This window comes from Microtus ochrogaster, linkage group LG10 (assembly GCF_000317375.1).
Source record: "Microtus ochrogaster isolate Prairie Vole_2 linkage group LG10, MicOch1.0, whole genome shotgun sequence".
NCBI lineage: Eukaryota > Metazoa > Chordata > Mammalia > Rodentia > Cricetidae > Microtus > Microtus ochrogaster.
The window spans coordinates 10,217,920-10,222,922 of NC_022035.1; the positions used below are offsets into that span (position 1 = coordinate 10,217,920).

Below are 5,003 nucleotides of genomic sequence, written 5' to 3' on the forward strand. Positions count from 1 at the left end.
ATATATATATATATATATATCTTTTGGAAGTATATATATAGTTACTTCCAAAAGAGAATTCATGGAATCTTTGTAAAGGGGGATTTACAAATACTGTTAGCATGGATTTCAAAAAGTTTCCAAGGTCATTCTTTGCCAAAAAAAAAGTAGGAATTTGGTACATATAAGCATAAAATATTTTGTGAATATTTTTTGTGGATTTTAACAGGGTTTCACTCACTAATTAATTAAAATATGAAATTAAAGCCAAATCATAGTAAAATATTGTGTGAGAAGCGACAAATGCATAAATCTTAGCTGACTTCCAAAAAAAAAAAAAAATCTGTGAGTTTGCCAAGGACCTGTTACTGTTGTTACAGTGAACAAACACATTCTAGAGTTTGTTGTCCTTCCTTACTATTTGTTCTGTGAAACTGATGTTTGCATTCATGCTGAAAAAAAAAGTTTGTGTTACAATAACCATTGTGTTTATTCATAGTCTTTTTAACCAAGATATATGGAATATTTCCTTGAGGGAAAGTACTTTAAAGTATATTCTCAGGTTGTCTAGTAAATGCAATGTAGACTTGGGGAGCCATCTCTCGCGATGTTACAGACATCTCTAGCGATGTTACAGACATCTCTCACGATGTTCCAGACATCTCTCAAGATGTTACAGACAGACATCTCTCACGAAATTACAGACATCTCTCAGAATGATTTTCAGAGATTTTGAAAAATATAAGTGATAATTTCTCCTGATGCATTTTTTATATACATTTGTGTCTAACACGGAAAGCTTTATTGTTGGTTAAGCAGTCATTTTGTGTACATTTATTTAAGCAAGATGTTCTCTTTTTAGTGGCTTTGACTACTTTCAAATTCACATGTAGAGGTTATCATCTAGTTCTTATGTGATGGTATTCTGTAGCATAGATTCTATTAAAGAAAATTACAGACTACTGATCCCCAGATGCCAGAAATCTCCTGTTACTAAGAAAATAAATTGATAGGCCCTAAACAAAGTTGAGATAAAGACACATTTTCTTTGGAACATGGTTCTTTGTTGCAGGAGAAGAAAGACAAAAGTACAAGGAACCCAAAGTGTCTAAAGGCCACATCTCTGTGATGACTGTAAAAGCAAAAACGTTTCATGGAAACTTCCAGTTTTTAAGATCCTTTTCAACGTTTTCTCTTTAAAACAATTCCATAGTATGTTGTTTTAATTAATGAGGAATCCTGGGGAGGACATTTCCTTATCATCTCTCATATTTCTGTCCCATTGATAGCAACGAGTTTAACACTGACTCCTTGAGGGTCTCAGTGACAGCCAATGGAGCCCAGACCTCCAGGATGGCTACAGGGTGGAAATTTCACTTTCTTTTATTGTGTGGAAAACATAATTTTGATGTTGACAGAATAAGTCAAAGATTAGAAAGAAGTAATTATTTCAAAAGTCAGACAAGACTATCACCTATTTTATATTTTTGGACAACAGAGAAGATTTGGAGTTGCCTCTTCCTCTTCAATGTTCAGTCAGTAGAAGCGTCTTCCTTGCAGGGTATCAGGGTTTCTGAGGAACTAACAGCTTGGTTGTGGTTTTTTTTCTGTTCCTGTTAAACTACAAGTCAGTATTTGATACTCTGATTAACTAAAATAATGAATTTTTATTTAAATTATTCACATGTACAATGTAATATTTGTGGCTCTGAAATAAGAATTTGTATGTGTGCCAGTTGTTATATAAATCAGTTCTGAGAAGAAATCCTGAATTTCCTTGGTTCAGCATGGATGGATAAAAATCATTGTAAATGCCCTTAGCAACTGCAGCTGCTGACACACTGGATCCTCTTCTGTGTCACCTGTATTGTGTGTTTCATGAGCATGAGAATCTGCTCCGTTGTCTAGATGATGAGACTACAGTGCTTTAGTATCATGTGTAACTGTAATGGGATCATTACGTAAAATGTCACAGGAATGAGAAGTCATTTTTATGAATGAGAAATTAGAACTAATGAAGACTTACTTTCCCCCAAAAAAATATGCACTGTAATTAATACAATGCGAAACTGAAATTTTAATATTTCATGGTACTTGATAAGCTTAGCAGTTGTAGACATGAAGAGATTGTATTGTGTGCCTAATCAGAACGTGGCAGTATTCACACTCGCTTATACATCTCTTTTCAAACAGAGATATTAATCGATGCTCATCTTGGCCTCTGCAAATATTATTAACATCAATTGTATTTGTTTTTTAAAACTGGAATATATTTGCTAGAATTTTTAATCATGTGATATGAAATTAATATTTTAAAGTGTCTGTATATGACTTTCTCCTAGTCTTGTTTTTCTCCTAATAACTCAGAATTTAACAAAACTTTTTCCATATAGTCGATATCTGTCATATTTTAAGTTTCTCACTGCTAATTGAAAAAGCTGAACAACACTTGCAAGGCATGGTATTTGATGCCCCTGTATAACACAGCTTCCTGCCATGTCGTGCACGATGCCTTAGAGAACCAGAATAAATGCTTTATTATTATTATTATTATTATTATTATTATTATTATTATTTAAAATTTTATTTTCAAGCAGATTCTTTATAAAGTTTGAAATAAAATACAGCTCTAATAACAATTCTTTGATGGCTCAAGTCACAAGAACAGTAAACAGTTGCTTGTTTAACTTTCACACGAATTAAAAAGTGAGGCCACATTTGAAATGTGGCGCGATACAGCCAGTTTTGGCCACGACAGTATTTCTTTTCTGCTCCCTTTCATCTGTGTTTTCCCATTTCTGTGATACAGGTGGCATCGATATTAGCATGTGTATTGCAGACCATCTTCATTTGCAGTTTTAGCCGTGATTTCGGTTTCCCTTATAAGTATCTGAATGTTTATATTTAAAGTATATTTACACATTCTAGCCGTTATATGGTGCACTAATTAAATAAGTCCAGGCGGTGAGCGTATCAGTTACAGAGAGACTGACGGGTAACTTACAAACATTGGGGTGCACCAGGCCGCTGAAGTTCACCTGAGCGGCTCCACGTGGCTCGTCTTCACGTTTACTGCCCCACGGGAAGCAGTTTGACTCAACAGTGAAGATGGCCTCTCTTTCACGCGTGCTGTATTTGTGGTCACGGCTGGCATTGCCTCTACATGACGTAACTTATGGCAACCCCTACTGAGAACACTTAGTCAACAAAAAGATTTAATGCCTTCAGTTCCATGAAACTAATTTTTTACGTGCGGAGGAATAAACACACACGCATGCACACACAGCATTCATACACATGCACACTTCAACAATCTGAAACTTTGTTTTTGTGAAATACATTATCAATAACCACTGACATATTTAGTTAACTCAGTTTAGATCTGGAAACTGGCCGCATTATTGTTCTTGTTACATTTACAGCCACGAGACAGACTTGTGGTTCTCCAACAGCTGTGCAGTGCAGAGACGTAAATTTAAGGTAAATGCCATTGCTTTGCTATCTCAGATGAATATCAGTATTCAACTTTGTAATCACACCTTCACTGAAGGTTCATATCTCATATAAAGTATCTGTGCTCAGTAGGTGATTAAAATTACTAATTTTTCTAAGTATGTCTTAAGAAGTGCAAAAGTAGATTAGTTGAAAGCAAAAGTGTATTAGACAGAATAATCTTATTCTGACTTTGCCGTAAAATCATTATATAAATGTGAAGATGTCTCATAACATCCTTAAAGATATTAGACAGATTAGCTAATTCTAATGTGCCATGATTAAAGATATGTTTTGTTTTTGAAGAAAGTGATGGCATCTTAAGTTTTTTTTTACACTGATCCTTTCAAGGACCAAAGGATCTGCATGGTAGCATCACACAACCAGAAAATGCTTTGGAGTCAAATAATTAAATCCAGTTGTTAGGGAATTATTTTTCCAATAAAATGTTTACCAACATTCAAGGGCCTTTTATCTTACTAAAGGACAGGCAATGATACTAGAAATTACATATAGCTACAAAAACATTATATTCTTCTGTATATTTTTGCAGCCTACATTTATATGTTGTGATATAGTGCAGTTTTGCATCATTTTTCCCTTGATCTTATCCCTCACATCAAAAAATGGTAAAACTAACATCAGCAGCATTCTGCAATGAACTACTGAGTAATTCATGTTCTATATCAATTATCAGGACTAAGACTGAAGTGTTATAATTTTAAAATTAATAATATACTTTGGGGAAAATACTAACTTTATGGGACATAGAAGTAGGTGTGGCCAAGTATATTTTAGGAAATGACAAAATTCTACTTATGTATTAATAAGACCTGAAATTAAACATTTTTAGCTTTAGTTCTAGTTGTAGAAATTTGGAATATTTTCCCAAATAAACAGATTTATGTGAAAATCATACAGATTTCAGTAGAGGAAATTATTGTATTGTAGGAAACAAAAAATAAATTTAGTCAGTTTTTCCCTAATGTATCTTCATCTCGACAAAATATGCATTGAGCCAGATACATTGCATCTTGATCTTAAAATGATTAAAGGGTTAACTTACGCACACTCTAGATCATGTCTTGTGTTATCTTGATTTTCGTGCTAGTAGAAATATTTCTTAAAGGTAGCCTGAAGAGGCAGGTCTAAGTTAAAACCATTCTTTAACTAGCATGCTGTTTCCACTGGTGGACAGCTGCTTGAATCTGACCTCCAATCGAAAAATATCTGGGAGTACCTAGCCTATCATTACAAAGTGCGTTTATGTGGAAAACTTCCCAAAAGTCCACTCATGACACGAAGAAGGAGTAGCAGGTTTCCGTCTCCAATCTGGCTCTCACATATAAGACATTGGTTATTTAACTTGTTGGAAATTAAAATCCTGCAAAATTGTTGCATGAAATAGAAAGAATACTATATATTGTTGCTGTAATAGGAGCAGCAGGGCTGCGTCCCCGGCACCCGGCCGCCCACATGGCTAGCTCTAGCTTATGCCCCGAAATAATTACACGGAAACTGTATTCTTTTAA

At 34.4% G+C, this 5,003-nt stretch overlaps 1 protein-coding gene across 1 annotated transcript in view; it reads left to right on the plus strand.

Moving 5' to 3' along the window:
* Foxp2 (forkhead box P2) overlaps nt 1–5,003 on the plus strand; it is a 497,529-nt gene that overhangs the window by 339,095 nt on the left and 153,431 nt on the right. The window lies entirely within an intron of this gene.